Source organism: Hyposmocoma kahamanoa, unplaced genomic scaffold, assembly GCF_003589595.1.
Source record: "Hyposmocoma kahamanoa isolate Upper Pololo Valley unplaced genomic scaffold, ASM358959v1 62, whole genome shotgun sequence".
Lineage (NCBI taxonomy): Eukaryota > Metazoa > Arthropoda > Insecta > Lepidoptera > Cosmopterigidae > Hyposmocoma > Hyposmocoma kahamanoa.
This window is the reverse complement of record NW_020653850.1, coordinates 14,472,342-14,492,544: the sequence shown is the minus strand read 5'-3', so window position 1 is coordinate 14,492,544 and position 20,203 is coordinate 14,472,342. Positions and strand designations below refer to the sequence as shown.

Here is a 20,203-nt window from a genome sequence, read left to right as displayed (position 1 = left end):
CAAAGTCCCATGTGTATGTAATTTCACCAGCACCCTTACCCTTCAAAACCGGAACGCAGTAATGCGCACATAAGGTATTGCTTGGTGGCAGAAACAGGAAGGTGGCAGTACCTTCCTGGACAAAGTCTTTCACAAGGAGCTCTACTATTACTGTTTTTAAACTACTATTGTTGTTTTTAAAGTAACATTCCCAGGAAGTTCAACTTATAGTAGTCATAATCCGCCTGATAAATGCTGTTTATAGTACAGAAAATCATAACCAAATACATTATTGAACTCTAAAGTATTAAAAACTAAATCAAGTAATCTCCTACATACTATGTTCCATAAACACCTGTTCCAAAAAAACACTTACTGAATTTGTCAAATACAGAGCATCTGTAACTTTTTATATTGCAGGAACCCTAAAGATGTATCGGGGTTGGCAGTTAAACACCTGACTCCAGTTAAATTATCACTTGTGATCTGTTGATATGGTGCCACTATACTGAAGTTATGTCTTAATATCGGACAAAGAATAATGGTATATCTTACCATCGATGCACGGGGTATAAATATCGTATCGAGAATTAAATACTATGAGTGTAATGTCATTTGATATTTATTGCATCTTTTGAATACAAACAATATACAATTTTAGAGTGTCTCATTCAATTTACAGAAAACGTTATATTGTCTTTTTTTTTTTCAACTTTTAAAAATTTAAAAATTTTCAACTTTAAAAAAAAGTATATTAATAGTAATTTTGAAAGTACGTAATTTAACAGGAAACTGACAATCCACACACGACCTTTAACAATAAGCTTCTAGATAGTGCCCATTGAACATCATAGATTTTAAATAGTAATAAAAGATCAAACTTCGTTTATATCGAACGCGACGATCTGTTCATGTTTTGAGCAGAAACATTCTGCCTGTATGGATAATAAAAATTATAAATAAAATACGGCATTTACAACTCACATCTTTAAAGTACCTCGTGTTTATTACACTAACTTTTTATACATACTCGTATTTATAAACTTATTTATCATTTTTTTTATTATTATTGAACCTTTGAGTGCCACGTCATTAAACTTTACAAACTAATGTTGTCTTTTCATGACGCATTTAAAGTACATATTCACGGTTATTTAAAGGCATTTCTTACAAATACAAGCCTTGAGGGTACAGGATTTTCAATACCGCGGGCAGGTGCCAGGTTTCTTACTATGACAGTCCCAATTATCAAATTATCGTCACAACGCGATACTTACTTTAATAGTGGGTTTCAGGCTTTACCCAACCTTAAAAATATTGGAGCTATTAATTTAAAAGTAGTGTAAATATAACGTAGCAGAACCGGTATTAGTAATCTAGACTTGTTTGTAATTTATGACCGTCCGAGAATAATGGCACAAGGTATTTTTTATCATAATGTGACAAGTGTAATTTAAATTCCTTTCGGCAAGAACAGCTTCGAAATTAATAAGAGTCTTTTTTTCATTAATCAATTTTGTCACCTGCACCTACTTGTTAAGTTCCCAGGGATAACACCTACGAGTAGCGCATATTCAATAGGATCTACTTTACTTACACAGACACATTGATACAAAACGATTAAGTTGTCAATTAAGTTGGTGGAGTGTACAAATACAGAGCACAATTAAGTAAGTAGACCTACTTAATTAGGTAGGTATAACCTGCGTACGTAATAATAAAAAGACTTGAAACAAAACTACCCCACAAAGAGATGTAAATGAAATCGAAGAACAGCGAGTTAGGCACCAACGTTGTTATGAGGTTAGTTCTATTACTAAAACTTTGATGGACCATCGTTAACAACAATATCCCGTGCCTGCATCTGAATGAATGATCATTGAATTAAAAAATATTGTCACATTACTAACTTGATTATAAATAATCTCAGTACAGAGTACTAAAAATATCGACCACAAAAGTACGCGGAATTACATCTATTTGCCAAGTTTTATTGCAATCAGTTCCCGGAAAATTCGCAAAACCGGATTCATCCCCTACTTTGCTACCCTTAGAGAAGGAGTATTTTCTTCAAATTTAAATGGGACCACTTTCCAACAAGAAAAGAATCATCGAAATCGGTTCACAAATGCCGAGTTATCGCTTAACATACATACAAAAAAAAAGAAACCTACAGTAGAATGATACTAATTGATATTAATTTTACGGATTTAAATCGCGTATATTTGTTTTTCAAACAAACCAACGTTTCGGGCCCACGGTTGGATTATACGCGATTTAAATCCTGAAAAATAGTTTCATTTCCTATGTGTAACAATCGCGAAAACCTAAGAACTCGAAACATACGGTAAAATTGAGAACATCCTCCTTTTTTGAAGTCGGTTAAAAATGAAACATACGAGCACGCCGCTATTTTTATGTTAAATTCAAATTCAAAATCGATATGTCTATTCAAATGAAATTCAACTAATATAAGAATCAAGTGGCAAGAGAATGAATGTAAATAATTGGCGCAACAGGTGAGGTATAAATCTCGGCCAAACAAGCCTGTGATTAAGAAGCTCATACATCAAGAGTTACTAGCGCGCCACACGCGATCGCACCTAGTGTGGAATCGCGTATTGATTATAACTGTTAACATATTTTGTAACTTATGAGTAAACTTTCTTCTATAGGATTCTAAAGCACTATGGCTTACTGTATTTATATTTATAGGCTGTGACAAGCAGCACGCAGCACGGAAGCAGAATAGATCAGTTTTTTTTTGTGATAGTCCAGTTAGGCGAAAACTGCAGTAGCCAGTTTATAGTAAAGTATATCGATAATTATAACTAACTAGTTCGGTAATTACTCATAAACAATAATTGAATATCATGGTGAAACATCGTGCCATTCAATAAAAACTTAAAAATTCTGTAAGAATAGAATATCAAACATCGATGAAATCGCGATTTTCTGGTTATAGCTCCTTATTTTTATAACAGACAGACTAAATTAATATTTAAGACTTTGAAAAAATTAGGTATGTGACATGGCATTAGCATAAGATAATACAAGCAGATGCCAAAAACTCGATTTTCTTTGTATGCACTAAATATTATACCTGAAGATGTGAGCTGTGACAACTTGGCACATTAGTTTACATTTTGTTACCAGCGTAGATAAGACGGTGTCGTTGCTGTCTCTTACATGTAATATTGAACTTAGTTAAGAGAGCTTCTTTAAATAGAAACCCATATAATTTGCAATGCAACGATACTAGCTCGAACCATAAAACCGGCCTGTTCTTAATAATAAATAAAACTTGCAATTATATAACGCAAACATACTGCCATGTAACTTCAGCTGGAATAAACCGAATATCAATAAAATAAATTCTTGTTGACGATTCAATTTACAGCTCCACAAATTATGCGGGTGAAAGAGATTGTAGAAAACCAGTCGGAGAACCATTTTCCGAAATCAGATTTCAAGACACAGTTGTACAATATTTGTATACATCCAAGTTTTAGGATAAAAATCTTTTAATCTATCAACAAATAGTCACACAAAAGTAAAACTTGCACAAGACAATACCTATACGTGAAGCGACAAACGACCTATAAATAGAAAGCCACTGAACACTCTGCAAGTCTATTTGATGATTGAGTAACGTGCTCTATTTGACTTTTTTAAGCAACTGACTGACTGAGCAATCTATCGCTTGCAGCTTAAAACGATTTTTTCTTCACCCTTGTCCTGGTAATAAATCGTATATCGCCGTGAAGTTTTCGCACGGGCGGATATTTGGAACATTCAAAATGTAGCTTAATTTTCGAAGCTAAAACTCTTATATTTATCTTCCATTCCAATGTTATTCTAGACACGGTTGAGAGCATCTTTAAAGGTAAGCTAATTAAATACAATTTGGTTAGACAGTTACAAATAAATTTACTTGGCGCCCTCGCTTTTATCTTGTATCGGTGGAATTGTTATTTCCGTAACAATCGCGATTCGTTGTATTTACACAAGGCGCTTGAGTGAATTATGTGAACATTTTTAATATCGTGAATCTTTAAAGAATTAAAAATGAACCACTTTCAGTATAAACGGTCTTGACATTACTTAATTGTTACACAAAACATGCACATCAGTTTCTAAAACTTTCATTGTCTCGACACGTAATGGAAAATCGCATGAAACAATACAAAAATTGCGTTCCACTTTTTAAATTTAACTTTAATGGCGACATCGAGTCACTCACTTTTTGTTTTCACTTCAAAATGCAACAAGCTAATTTCAGACTGGTTTAAAGACACGAATGTATGCACAGCTTTAAATTTATTGGCCCTGTAGTGGGAAATTGTATTTTCTGAAGAGGATACAATAAATATTCGAAAGGTCGCGTTAACGAGCGGCTCGAGACGCAAGACGTAAAGAACAATAAAGTACAACGGCTTTAACAGAAGACAAAAGAAAGGATAAAATACTACACAAAATTTTCCTTATATTTGCCAAGAAACTTCATTATAACAATAAAACTACGTATTACTGCGTTAACAACGAAGGAAACGTAATACACAATATACTACGAAGTGTTTCGTCTTTATTGAAATACCTGTGCGCTTGTATTGAGATTACTTTCCGCGAGCGTACGCACATATATTTAAAACCGGAGGATATCTACCTAGATCTTGCAAAAAAAAACGTTGAAACGTGAAGGGGTCCGTGTAATGATTGGACCCCATATCGAACTAAAGAATCCCTTATGAAATTACCGCTCGCTCGTAATAGGTAGGTTCGTATTTTCGGCAAGATTTCTGATTCGCCCTTATCATCTCATTTCAATCTTTTGCTTGTTATGAGTCGCTTACTTGAAGTGCCCCGTACCGAGTGATTGAGTCGAAGTTTTTACGCTGCCTGAGATTCCATTCTTTCTCCTTTTTCTTTTCCTTTTATTTATATCCGAACCGAGTCGAGTACCTGTTTAGGGAACCGTTTATTTTGATTTATATGCCAACAAAATATGAGTTTCCCGTTGGAAGTAAGTAGTAACTGAATGGTAATTACCGGTAATATCTTAGTCCAAAGAAAAGCTCATAAAAGAAGCTTTTAAACATAGTCAAGATGTAGATCACTGAAGGTGTTATCTGTGGTAATGAAACATTGAATCGTAAACGTTACTAATTTATGAAACGGAAACCTGATTTACGTGCGCCACCTGTAATTGAAAACCACTTGTTTATTTCATTTCTAGCACACTTATTATCTTCGTGGAAGTACACAATATCCGTTCCAACAAAAATAGTTGCAGCTACTAATACAATTAAAATGCCATTATGGACATTGCAGCTTTCACGTAGAGACGATAGTCGCTTAAACTGGTTCAGGACAACGCTGCCGCTTGCGTTGGCGAGCGGCGACCCACACAATAATAAGCACAAGACGCGGAAAGAGTTAAACCAGTCGTAATAACAGTATTCTGTAACTCACAACGAGAATAGTGAGAATCGTTTTAATATAATCAGGCTAAATTCGCACTGAATATCAGCTAAACTGAACGAGTAATTCGAACGTTTCTGCGAACTACCTTAACTTAACGGTCAACACGGCAATAATCGCGGCCACAGACGCAGACCTGTGGAGAGATTGAAATGTAATTTTATGTGGAAACTTGCACACCGAGCTCGGGCTACGATGCTCAGTGTTGCTCGCGCTTTTACCTTTACCTTTATTATTATTACACCCAATTCACATTGAGATCCTTTCAACGCTAACTCCCGGAGAATTATCCGGTTTCAATTCTAAAAAAAAATAAACTCCAACCTATCATCTGCAGCGTTGCGTTACTAAAAAAATATAATTCATAAATGATCCATCTAAAAAAAAATATTTTTTAATATTGAGACTAGAAAAGAATTGCAATAAAAATCCTTCAAATCATATTTTTCTTATTCTAACAACCTCAAATTGTTTTTTTGACTCCGCATTACAGTGAAAGTGTTGAATCAATCACTTTAGAAAAAATATATAGTACAATTGATTTCGAAATATTTTCACGGTAGAAACAAAACACAAAAAACATACCTCGAAATTTTACAAGAAAGCCGCTGTATTCAATAGATACTTTACACACCCCAATGATTTTTTTTTAACATCAACTGAACTAAATAAAACACGTATAGTATACGATACACGTTTTTCTAATGGCATTAATTTCGTTTGAAAAATTTTTAATTTTTTTTTTTAATTTGTAAAATAATTCTGAAATAAAGCCAGTGTCCCTGCCGCTCGACCTAAGCAAAATTAACCTTATTAGTATAGGGGAAAAATTTTAATTCGAGCTGAGGTAGTATCGACTCTTAAATACTTTTTATACATAGTGTTTGAAAATTGTCAATTTACAAACAAATTTACCAAGGTAGTATCTTTACCCAGAAACAAATATACTTATTTCATTCATATATTTTCTCGCCAATGTTCTTCGCAGACAGTCAAATAAATAAAAACGGCTAAAGACAATAAGTGACACAAATAAGGTACATATTGATAGCATGGCGTGGGTGCGTAGAGGTCCCCTATTGAGACAGACACTTCTGTAAACAATATTCAATTGAAAGGAACTGAGAATGAACAATTTATGGCTGGAATAAACTACATTATTCAATTGTTTCTGGCTATTTGAAACGTGCTATTTCAAACGTTGGTTTCAAGATTGTTTTCGCACGTTGTAAATAGTGCAAAAATAAAGTACGATGTTGTTATAGTAATCGAGAATTGAATTTTGATATACGCTTATTATTTGGGTTTGACTTTTTGCTATATGATAAGGCACGGCATGAGCCTTATGAACGCTGACAATAACAAGCGTCGCTTTCATTGGAATTTCTAAACGTGGATTATATTTTATCAAAAATTTAAAGTTTTATCGTGGATACATATCTTCGGAGAATAAAGGTCGTAAGAGCCTAACCCCAAAGTTTGATGACTGGATGACTAGCTTTTTTTTGAGCTTAAATCTAAAATTTATAAACGGCTATGTAAAATAACCATTTTCTTTAGATAACAAAACTTTGACTAGACTTGTCGAAAGAGCACGAAATTTAACCAAATTAATGACATGACATTGGGAATCTACACACTTTATCCTCCGATATATTGAATTACATAAGAATCATCACGAGACCCACTGGGGTAGACAGAGTCTGCGGATCTGTTGGAACAGCTATAATTCTCGCACGCAGTGATATGAGCTTTGAAAACATGCTGTCGCGCCCACACAGGTGCAGCAATCAAGTCATGCAGTGACAGTGATGTTACCGGCCACGACGACACACGAAAGACCTGCCGAGTAAAGTACTCGACCGTGCAATCTGAATAATTGAAGCAGCAATGGACGTCGGGCAATGTGTCAAAGCCAGAAAATAAAAAAATAAACAGAAAAGTTATGGTTGATGTCGTGGTGGAAGAAGACGAGTGGATAATGGAGAAACCTAGTGAGAGGTCGATATAGGTACAAAAAAAAAAAGATTGCGGAACCGTTTCACACGGAGGACTGGGAAAGCTTTATCAGACAAGGGTACTCAGTTTAAGGCGGTTGATATTATAATACCTTTGTTTATATTGACGAAGGCACAAACGATCGTTACTATAGACAAAAACAGTAAGAAAGGTAGCCACAACAACGCATTAAATTGTAAATGATGATTGTAAGAACGTAAAACGCAGTACTGATTGTGTTAGATCATTATGCAAAGACGCTGACGTAATGGCATGGCAAGAACATTGGCAGCTGCCGCAAGACCAATTTCTTGGTGAAATTGGCAAGCACTTCAGCTATATAGGAAAGTCAGGGGTGGAACCAGCATCTGGCATAATACGAGGTCGTCTATGCGAGGGCATTGCTTTATTGTGGCATTTCATGCGGTATTTCATATAAAAATTAACGTGTTATTGGTATTAAAGCAACAACAAGTGAACTCAGTAATATTGTGTTTGTGTGCGTTTACACGCCAGTCAATAAGCCCGCGAATCAAACTTTTATAGAATGTTTAGAGAATATAGTGGTCATAACAGAAGTGTGTAATACGGACTGTGTGTATAAATTGGGTGCTTACAATGATCACACTGAATCACTTTTTGATTAAGGAGCTGGAGTGTTTTTGTTCGGATAGACAATGAGTTTGTGCGCACAAGGAAAAGCTCAGTAATGTACCCACACGCACACTTTTGTCTTCAGGCCACAGAAAGTACGAGGTCGCTGGATCACAGTTAACTAATTAGGTCGCAAGGCTTACTGTTACAAATGTTAAAATGTTAGGTACATAATGTGTACTAGTTCGATCATTATCTATGATCAGTAGAGCAACGGAATTCACTCTGGAGCTTTTCCAGAATCTTAGAAATATAACAGTTAGGAATTTGTAGTATTCAGTTAAAACATATAGATTTTCCTTGTGAGATTCATAATTGTGCAGATAGAATTTATAATCTAATATATATCAATTTAACTGAAATTTAAGTCAATTAAAAAAAGTCAATAAGAGGCCTAAGCTGTGCGACACGGTTTGAGGAGCAACGAGAGAAAGAGTGAGTTCCTTCATTAATCTTGTGCCTTTGAGGCGTGTTACGCAGTTTGGGTATCTTGGTCATATTATGACGGAAGAAAGGATAACGAGAATAATGACAGGAACCGGTGGGCACTGTCGATTCTAGGCGATATAATTGGCTCATAGATTCATGCGATGTACGACTGGCGTTAAGTTTATGCTTTTTAGAGCATACTGCCAGAGTTTCTTCTTCTTGGCGTGTCGACTCTGTCGTTTATATTTGAGAGGACCAGTACTTAGCGACTGAGATAGCATTATCAGTGGCGTTGTACAGGTCCTCGCAAAGGGCAAAGGCGAAATTTTACGCTGAGATCATAATATGGTGACATACGAGTTAAGTATAATAACACGTTTAGAGCCTTGTTAAGGCTTCCCCGCTTCTGTAGCGCATCTGGCTTGTTCGCAGATGCTACTGTGGATAATTTTTATGCCATCATGCGCAAAATGCCCACATCGGTACTACGAAGGATGACGGGGAGCAGAAATGCGAGCCTAAGGATGGTAGCAGACAGGATGGATGCCCCAGTCTTTGGAAGGTTCACTGAGTTGCAATTTCTACGTGTGCGTCGGTGAGCCAACTGGAGGGTTGAGTAATTTCCCGTTTGTTATATACAACATAAACATACATTTGTACTATGTACTAAAACCAAGACTAATATAGTTATAAGATATGTCACGTTACTAACTTACTAATTTATATGGAGTTTTAATTGTATGAAAATAAATATTAATTTATTATTATTACAAATGTATCACTGTTTTCATAGATGAACAATTTTCAGGCTATTTTTCTATAGGTACCTTATTTCGGTGGCAATTTGTACTATTTAAATATTCAAGTATTATCTTGAAATAGTAAATAATATTTCAGGTTACTACACTCGAATATTAAATAAATATTTCATGATCATATTCTAGAATATTTAAATAAAAAACATTCGTCACTGAAATTAGGAAGAGAAAACTAACCTCAAAATTACACATACATTTAACTTTTTTTTAAGTGACAACAGGATGACATGTTATTTTTATCTTATTTTTATGGAAGTATCTATTTAATGTACTGAATAATTTTTATTTTTTGCAAAATTTTATCATCAAATGAAATCCAGAGACGTCTAAAAGAAAAGTCCGACACAAAAGTACGGACCATAATTAATGAGGGTATTAACGAAATGGGAGTTCCGAGTCGCAACGAGCTGCAAATAAACCATTCGGTAAATAACCACTAGCCTCTAGTGTAATAAGGAATTACAATAATAAATAAGTCATTGGAAATCTGTTTTTGCTTACTTTCTATTCGGAAAAATGTGAAAAGTAGCTCTAGATTGTAGAAATAAGATACTTTTCGATGAGCAATGAGTTAAGTCCGGTAAAACAAAAAGAGAAAAAGGAGATACATTTTCAACTTTATTGAGACACATTATTACGGCGTTTAATATATAAATTATTATTATATTATTCTAGTGACTGAGAATGAAAGTGACCAAAGGCCGACCTTGATCTAGTTGAGATTTTTATTCAAACAAGCCAGGTCAAAAAAATTACAGGCATATGGGACTTGCCAACAGATGTCTCAGGGTGACGGGCGCAGTGGCAGTGCCCCTCAGATCTTCGCGAATTAACGTTCCGAGTGGCACTGCAACTGCTATGGACAGGCGTGCGGTTTATCAGCAGGCTCACGACTTATTCCTCCCGTCTCTTAGTATCGTAAATATGTTTTTATTAAAAAAACCGAATTCGTGGAAATACATCTAACTGCCAAGTTTTATTGAAATCGGCTACCGAAAAGTGCACGAGACCAGATTCATCCCCTAGTTTGCCAACCTTAGAGGTGGAATATTTTCTTTCAGATTTAAATGAGACAAATACTAAGGTACCCTCGTGGTAAGGTACTATTTCCAACACAAAATAATCATCAAAATCGGTTCATAAATTAGCCGGAGTTATCGCGTAACATACATAAAAAAATATAATCGAATTGAGATTCTTCTTCTTTTTTGAAGTCGGTAAAAACAATAAGAAACTGATGCAAGTTAAGGAGGGGAATTCAGAAACAGCGATGGAGATCCGTAGTTCCTGCTATACCCTGCTATACCCATTGACAGGTGTGAGTGTGAAAATATGATTGTGTTTTGAGTGTTCTAGGCTGTGCTCCCAAAGTATCTTATTACGCAATGTATCAAATACTTATAAAATATTGCACTTATCACAAAACAACAAACAGGAAACCTTGTGTAAGTAAAAAAAACCATTTTTTCTCCATATTATACAAGTACCAAGTATACAATCGTGACGACTATAGTATTTTACATTAATGGAACGAGATTATTAAAACAATAAATTGTAATAAATACCATGCCATAACCGTCATTTCATTGCGACAAACTATTGTGGTTGGCAAGTTCGATGGTCCACTTGTTTATCACGGGATATGGATTATTTATGTAAATTGATATATTATATTGGTCGGTTTGGAAATACCTACTACGTTCTAAAGCAAATGAAAAAACTTAGGCTATCGCATTTATTGTTGACTTATACAGAATGGAATCACACATACTTCAATTAATTGAGTAAAGCCTCAAGCGTGCATGACCTTGATGGAGTATTATGCGCACCAATAAAGAGTTAACAAATACGAGAATTGTGAAGCACCCAAACTTAACGTAATTCGATGAATTTTTAATGAAAATGTTATGGAGATATCATATTTCAGTGCATTATTTATCTGTTTTAGCTCTTAAGACTATAAAATGTTGTTAATTTTACCAAAACATATGATATTCGCTAGATCTTCTTTTGATTGGAAGTCATATCTAAGATATATATAAGGTGTAATATTAACTAATACTAATACAAAAGTATAATAATGACTAATAATATTAGATTACCTCCGTGACCGCGTGGCTGCACACCGGTTTTCATAGTGTCGCCATCTCTGAGACCCCGTGTTCAATCCCCGGCCGAATCAATGTAGGAAAAACTAACTTTTCTATATTGTCTCTGTGGTGTTTGTGGTACCGTTATAGTTTCAGATTTCCATAACACAAGTGCTATAGTTACTTATTTACTTTAGGATCAGAGCAACGTATGTGACATTGTCTAATATTTAATATAATTTACGAAACCAAATTCGTAGCGACATTAAAAACGCTAATGACAAAACGTGTCGACGGAGCAAACATGTTGAAATATTGAAATGTGTTCTTTACATTTCATGTCTTCTTCGCCCTACCCGATTAAGTGGAAAACAATGTTAAGAAATCGGTAATTTTATGATCCAAATGTATAAAAATATCCTCAATGAAAACAAAAGAAAAATAACTTTCATCTCACTAGCACGGAAAGGTTTTCTTTCTTATTAGAAATCTGCGCGGAAAAGCGTTTTTTCCACGCTAGCATGGAAAAGGTTTTTGATATTCAAACTTAACGTTGGACTGTGGTGCTTTTTCTTTCGACGAAAAAAAATTACATTATTTATGTAAGTAATATATATCCGTTGGTATATTTTATTCTTATTATTGTTGACATGAAATTGACAACGATAACTAATTTTGTTTATGAAATCATTTTGTCATAGTTCAACTGTTTTTCTTTAATCAGCCATTTTCCTCGTTATAGTGAGGTGAAAAGTTGTGTGTTTCCCTCGGCAGCAAAGTTGGTTTGCATCTCACGCCTTGAAACCCTCGCTACGCTCAGGATTCAATACAAGCACTCGCGTCAAACAACAACTTTGCAGCCTTGCATAACAAATAACTATTTCCTTATGTTTTACTACTAGGAACAAATTCTTTGTTTTGAGAGTGAAATGACACTTATACTTCGATAAAAAAACCCATTGATGCTGATACAATTAGTTGTTGATGTTGCCACCGGCCCCAATACCACTACATGCAATATTTGTATTTATAGTTTCACTGTGTTCAAACATTGGGCACACACACATAGTGAAGGTATACTGAATATTTACTTCCATGCTTTTTACACGTTTTTTATGAATATCACTGGGCTATGTAGCATTCATATGTGCACCATGGATACTACATGGCAATAAGGCCACCTGTTGCACGTTAACTTATTATTTTTATACACTTAAATTAATGTCTTATATTGCCACTGTAATTTTATTTCAATAAAGAATATTTCCTTCAATTCATTCATACATTCATGAATCGAATAAGTGAGTCAATTAGAAAACGAACAATTATAGACATTATAGGCATTAAACATTTTACATGGAAAAAATCTACTATATTATTGTATAGCTGTAACGACATGTATCTGAAAAATCAATTTTTATTTCTAAGTAAAGTTTTTCAATGGCAATTATTTTTAACCATACTATATACCATAATTAACAACGTAGTTTTTTTAAATTTGCTAGGCATGTGTCCGATTATATCTTCGAATGAATCCACTTATCTAATAATGATCGAACTGCACTTGTGAAGTCCGTTTCATCATCTATCATTCATAATTTGACAACACCATTTACTTAGTGTAATTTTTTTAAAGTTTTGTGATCTATTGGTAGTTGCGCTATAAAAAGATAATTAAAAACTGAATGCCACCGATGGATTCATTAGTGCAGGTGTATTTTTACACGGATAAATTGCATATGTCATGCCAACAAGTCGTGTATGTATGTTTACGTATGTTCTTTGAGTATATCGTGAGAAATGTTTGTCGATATTGACCTTATAACGGTATTGCGGGACCGATGTAAATGCTCAACGATGAGAATAGCAATGTTAAGTGTAATGGAGATATTTAACTTGTTTCGCTTCTTCATATATGTAGTAAAGTAAGGTTATGTAAATAATGTTATTCACACATTTCATTCATAAGTTTGTAAAGTAAAAAAACAAAACAGTATTTTTTAATAAATAACAGCCTGATGTACTTTGGAATAGAAACATAAATTACAAAAAAAAAACAACGCGCCCAACGTGGGGCTCGAACCCACGACCCTGAGATTAAGAGTCTCATGCTCTACCGACTGAGCTAGCCGGGCTTGTCAGCTGAGGCGAAAATGTCGTTTCACTTTCATGTGCGTTTCATTTGGTGTGTCTATGACCCGTAAACAGGTAGATAGAAGGGCGCCTTTATTATTAGCGCTTATTATATTTGCTAAATATTTCATGACGGATATTTTGAGATAATATTTACAATCATGTTATGTGAATGTTTACATTTTATGTATTGCTTTTAACACTTAATAGCGTCGTGATTATTCGGCATTTATTTGACTTTTAGTAATACTTTTTTATATTTTTTTGCACACACACACACACACACACTCATAGCTTCGCATTATAGAAATCCTGTGTCGCGAGAGCCATGGACACACACATAGAACAGCACAAATTACACCCAAACTCACGAGAGAAATAAATGTAGGCCATACAAATATTTCTCCTAACCCAGGAAATGAACTCGGGACCTCGTAATAATATGAAGCCATGTCAGTAATGTATTATGTATAAATTTGTTTCTCTTTAGTTATTTAATTATTTTATAACCTCGATGGCAGCAATTAGCACCGTGGACTAAAGAGGTTTATCGGGTTCGATTACCAACCAGGCCAATTTGGGGAGTGAACTGTTCTAAATTGATTCTAGTCTAAAGGTTTCACATAGTGCCCCGGAGTTAATTTCATTGTCCTAGTATAGGGCATTTCCTAGTGACCAGTCAGTTGGCGTATTTAAATTTTGCAATTTGAGACCACAATTCAGAGGGTTATTAGGTTATTACTTTACACACGTATTTTCAGATAAGTCTTGTAATAGGAATTTTGCTAATAAACACTTGCGATATGAAATCTGTCATAGGTCATGTAACAGTGGTAGTACATATAATATACGTATCTATTTTTTCTCAGATTGAACTTCAAATGACGGCAGACGTCGAGGGGCGGTCCGCACACACCCGGCCGGTGTGTAATTACTCGTTACGTTGTATCAGCGTCTCATAGCGGTTCGCGTAGGAACTTGAACCGCCCACGGCTATCACTACACAACTACTTTCAAATGTTATTCGGTTAAAGTGTTAGAAAACAATGTTAAGGATTATGTTCTTATAAAATTTAACGCGCATTTCACTATTTTTCTAATCTGCGAACTCCGCATTGCCATAAACTGTACAACGTGGTGCACTGAACTAAAAAAAATTGCCCTTGTAAACAATAAATAAACTATTTTTTGTTTTATTAAAACTTATTTTCTATTACAAAAACAAAAATGTTTTATTCGATTATTTCAGGATATATACATATGATGAACAGGAAATACGAACACTAAAAATTCGTTTGTTTTAATCATAGGAATACGAATTTAATGATAGGTTCGGATTAATTAAAAATAAAAATGGGAAATGAAACAATTTATTCGGATCTAAATCGCGTACATATCTTTTCTCAAACAAACAAGTTAACAGCGTTTCGAGCGCTCTACAGGTCCCATGGTCACGGTTGACTGGGACCATGGTACCTGTAAAGAGCCCGAAACGTTGACCCGTAAATTCGCGAAAAATAAACAATCTATATTAGTAAACTATCTAAATAAATATTAGATATCAACAAGTTTAAAATAATTATAATGACACATTTTATTGTCAGAAACAACAAACTCATATTCATCAACAATCTACGATAGCAGCTACAAAGATATAAACTTATTTTAGGGCATTCCCGTATCTTCTATATGACATTTGATTATTGTGACACTCCCTACCAACCTCTTGGTTATACGACAAGGGCGCTATAACTGCGCAAGCACATGAACCTTCTAAGTTCAGGTCCTGACCGCAGATCAGCCAGTGTACAGGGATGTCACAAACCGTTCTCACTGACTTCATCCGGTTCTCAAGGGGCTAGTGCCTCGGATGAGCCGCTCCTGGTGCACGTAAAGTATCTAACTCATCCTCTACTAGCTCTCCGGGCTCGTACCGGAGATGTCGGTCGCAGTGTCCTGCAACAATGTCCGGACATAACTTCCAACTAAAAGGGCAACTCAGGTGCCCCGCGCGTCTCCTCGCTTTAGGTCCTCGTTTAAACCGTTACTAAGTCGCACTAGCTGTGCATAAGACTGACACCCCGGCCACACATCACTGGAGCAGCAGCTACCACAAGCCCCGGCAAGTCCATACCCAGAGTCCAGGTCCGCCAGAGACGCCCGTAGAGGCGTATCCCTGGCGGACGGCTTGTCGCGGTCCCCCGCTGTTCTCGGGTCAGTAGATAGGGACTTATTTTAGGGCAGTCAAAATTAATATTCAATCGTACAACAATACCTAAAATATAACGTAGAGTTATTCCTGTTCCCTAAAGTCTTATACTGCAAGCTTTACACAAACGCATATATTTTTACATCACTTATTATTATTAGATTAGAGCACTTTACAAAGCATGGAAAAAAGTAGAAATACTTTTCATTAGCATAAAACAAAATTAACATTGATAAACAAATAAAAAAATTAGAAGTATTCAGAAATCATGAGCTTGAAAAAAACGGTTAGCCTTTGCTGAAGCCACAACTTCACGGCGTCGTGCAAGTTTCACACTAATGATGGTTTTGCCAAAAAGAAACTGAGCGTCCATCTATTACTGACATTTAGGCATTAGTTGTCAATAATAATAACAATAACTATAAACAAATATACATATAAACAAACTCCAGATCCATTTTCAACATGTGACTTGATTGAAACAATATTTTTTTTAGTCAATATCTTTCATTACAAATAAAGCAGTCAACATCGGTTACAATATTAAACTAACGAGACACCTACAAGCAACCAAAAAATACACTAATCCTCCTTTTGCAACAAAAGGTGAACATGTTAAGCCTTTCGTTGTGAATTAATATGAGGATGTTATTCGAATATCGACTTAGCGGACAAGTTAATCCTGTTAGATCTGGCTAAGGTCAAATATTATTGGCTTAAACGTTGTTATTTGGTAAACCCTAGGGTTTTGAAGTCAAGTATATAGTAAGGATCTTAGAAAATATATTTGCCTATAATTGATGAGAATATACAAATTTATCACAATAATGACCATTAGTATTATAACGAAACAACGATATTTTGATAGTATTTTATGAGTACAATTATTTCTACAGAAATTTTCGATGACGTTGGATAATAGAAATGAAAGTAAATTAATGTACAACCTACTTCGCGAACCAGCTGAGGTTAAATCGTGGGAAATTATATTACCTTCCCTCCACATAAAATAAATAACACAAGCGCAACTACATTTATCGATACCACCACCAAAAATGTACTCTACACGTGTTTCATCTCTTTACGAGACATCCTCAGGGGTTAATTGTTGGTTCGAGTCTCGGCAGAAGAATCTCGTTATCCTATTAACATCGACTTCCGCCAAGTAACGCCTGAGTTATTTACGTTTGATAATCCTAGTCTATAAAGAGAAAAACCGACAAAAATTAATTGATCTTAACTGAGAAACAAATAATAACTTAAAAAATAAACCTTGTATGTATGAGCAGCAGCCAGTCATACAAGAATCTTATAATCGATCTATATAGTATGGTTTTTGACTCGTAGACTTAGCACGAGGGGAAATAGATAAAACTCGCGCGTGTCGAGAAAAGTAACTATGCTCTACCTATTATGGCGCAACTTAAAATATGAGATGGCGAGAAGAGAAATCCTCTACCGCAGTCAAAGATTCTGTATGGATAAAATAATTGATATTATCTTTTTTTTTAAATTTTAATTGCAGTAACACCAAATTGGTGATGGTACCAAGGGTAAGGGTGTTAGTACCGTTCATTCAATTTCACTGTTACATTTCTTCGTACGAATCTGGCCGTTTATTAAATCAATAAAAAAGAAACATAACAATGACTTTGCAAAACAAGTGTCTTTATCACACTTTAAAAGTATATATGTAGTTACGTTGATGCTAAAACGCTTTTGTACAATAGACAGCCACAATGTTTTTACAACAATTCAGTTTTATCACTGGTTATAACTATAAAAAAATAAGTTGAATGCAGTAAATGTTAAACCATCTTTTAATGGCTGCTTATATTGATTTAATAGCAGTAGAGCTCCCTGTGAAAGAGTTCGTCCAGGGAAGTACAGCAACCTTATCTATTTCTGCCGCAAAGCCGTAATGAGAACATTATTGCGTTCCGGTTTTGAAGGGTAAGGGTGCTGGTGAAATTACAGGCACATGAACCATTGTCAACTCAAATCTCAGGGTGACAGGCACAGTGAGAAATGCCCCTCAGATCTTTGTGATTTAAAGCTCTAAGTGGCACTGTAACTGTTATGGACAGGCGTGTCGCTTATCACCAGACTCACGACTTGTACATCTCGCCACTTGGTATCATTAAAAAAATATGCAGTTTGTCAATGGAAAAATAGGCGCGGGATATTTTTGTTGAATCAAAAACCAAAAGTGAAAGTGTTCTTTGCTATATAATGTCTACTCTGCTCGGAGCTTGGCAGAGGTAACACGCTACAATGCTCCTTACAAACCATGGCCGTCATGCTATGGACCTAGAGAAAATGTTTTCATTTGACATTTGTATGGGCGATTTTAATCTATCGTATTGCTCATGCTCGCGCGTCTGCAGATCGTTCGTAGTGAAGTCATTTTAGTGAGAAAATTAAGACTTCCGAGTAGCGCTAACTTTCACCTTCGGGTGATGCTAAGCATGCTGGTATACAAATGGTATATACATCCTACATTCAATTTCGAAGTTAAGTTAATATCTAATATTTTTGGTCTGCTCTTTAGAAGTTACCAAGTTCAAGAATTGCTATATAAATCCTAATGTTGTTGTTGCGGATATTATGAATTTTATACCAACCATATTACCCTATGCGTTAGAAATAGTAATGATTTACGGATGTGATAGTACCTGAAACAAAAAAAAAGATATAATCAAGAAAAAAACAAAGATAAAACACATATTAATCATGTGTGATCATCTTATCAGACTTCTTATAAAACATTCTTATTTAAGCGCATACATCAAAAACCCTATCGTCATAACTATCATTAAGACCAGAGCCGTATTAACTAATATTTACTAAATCTTTTTCTTTATTATTTACAATTAACTTACTAAAAAACTATAAATAACATAGCCTTGCATAACATATAATAGAACGTACTAAACGGGAAACAAATTTATAAGAAAAGAAGGCTACGTGCTTTAGTAAACGTTTTACCTATTATTTTAGTGGTCTGTGATTAGATAAAATCAAACTAAAAAAGTCTTTATTTCATAGGTAAGCAAATTACACTTTCAAATCGTCACATTGGTTAAATAAGCATTCGTAAGGCAGATTCCCCTGTGAGGAATTAATGAAACTCCAGGGCAGGGTTTCTTAACCTGTGGTCCAAGGGGTCCGTGTAATGAACGCTGGGGGTCCATGGCGAACTTGCATAAACCATTAATATACGAATTGGTATACAATATGTTGTGAGTAAATAGGTACTGTGTGCGTGATATTTTTGAATTTTCGCGCCATTTGACGGCTGTCCATTATTGGAGCAAGCGAGTCGCGTTAATGCAATCCGCGAGCCTTCCTTCTTATTTATCTTTACGGAAACATTTCGTTGAGTCTTTGAAATTTTGTGAGGGATCTTATAGGGGGGAGATATCTTGCGTGACGATGGGTGAGTGTGTGTTTTGAATGCTTGAGATTCTGTGAAATGAAGTATGCTAGGGAATCGAGTGCATAAGGTATTATAGTGTATGTCTTCTTTTTTATTGTTGTTTCTTAATTAACTTAGTTTCACGGCGCATTAATTCCTAACTGTAATACTCTGTAAATTTATTTACAATAAATAAATGGTCACGACAACTTGCAAGAGCTAAACCAATCACTATAATGGATTTTTGTCATCCAAGTACGCAGAAACTGTATAATAAACCTGTAGTGTAAAAGGTTTTGTTTCACTATAGTTTTAAACCAAATAGCAAATTTTGACTATCAACCGTAATCTTATTATAGAATGTACTCTACATTGCCCTTTAAATAGCACCCGTGATACAGTGTTTCCCTAGTGCGAGGCTATGAGTGAATGCGTTAAAAAAAAATTGTGACTTTGTGAAGACGACTGTCAAGAACATCCAGTGTATTTTTATTTTTATTTCTCATCATGTTAATCACTACTTTTAATAACAATATAATCTCAGTACAGAATACTAAAAAACCCAACCTCAAAAGTACGTGGAATTACGTCTATTTGCTAAGTTTCATTGAAATATCCCCTAGTTCGCCACTATACAGAACTTGATACTGGAGATAATAAAAATAGGTTCTCACTACGATACTACTCAAAGTATATCGAGAGTGAAACGCCTTGAATTGGAGAAATAGTAAAATCAACTAAATAATTGCTAAAAGTAATTGCTCCTAAATTAAAGTCAGGCGCTATTTATAAAAATGAATCTTCATGCGTGCACAGCCACTCTTTGAGGTGGTTGATTTTCTTCAAAATAAAAATGGGACCACTATGGAATTACCCCCTTTCCAACAAAAACAGAATCATGAAAATTGAAAAAAAAAACTGCCTGATTTCACCCCTGAAGGCTGCATACTACATGGCCGTCAATCGACGATGACGGTGGACATTAAGTATCAAC

General features: G+C 35.0%; 1 protein-coding gene and 1 non-coding gene across 2 annotated transcripts in view; both read right to left on the bottom strand.

Moving 5' to 3' along the window:
* LOC113229789 (lysine-specific histone demethylase 1A) overlaps window positions 1–20,203 on the bottom strand; it is a 347,041-nt gene that overhangs the window by 96,327 nt on the left and 230,511 nt on the right. The gene's annotated exons all lie outside the window — the stretch shown is intronic.
* Trnak-cuu lies at window positions 13,512–13,584 on the bottom strand. The gene has a single exon. It is a non-coding gene; the product is annotated as a tRNA-Lys (tRNA).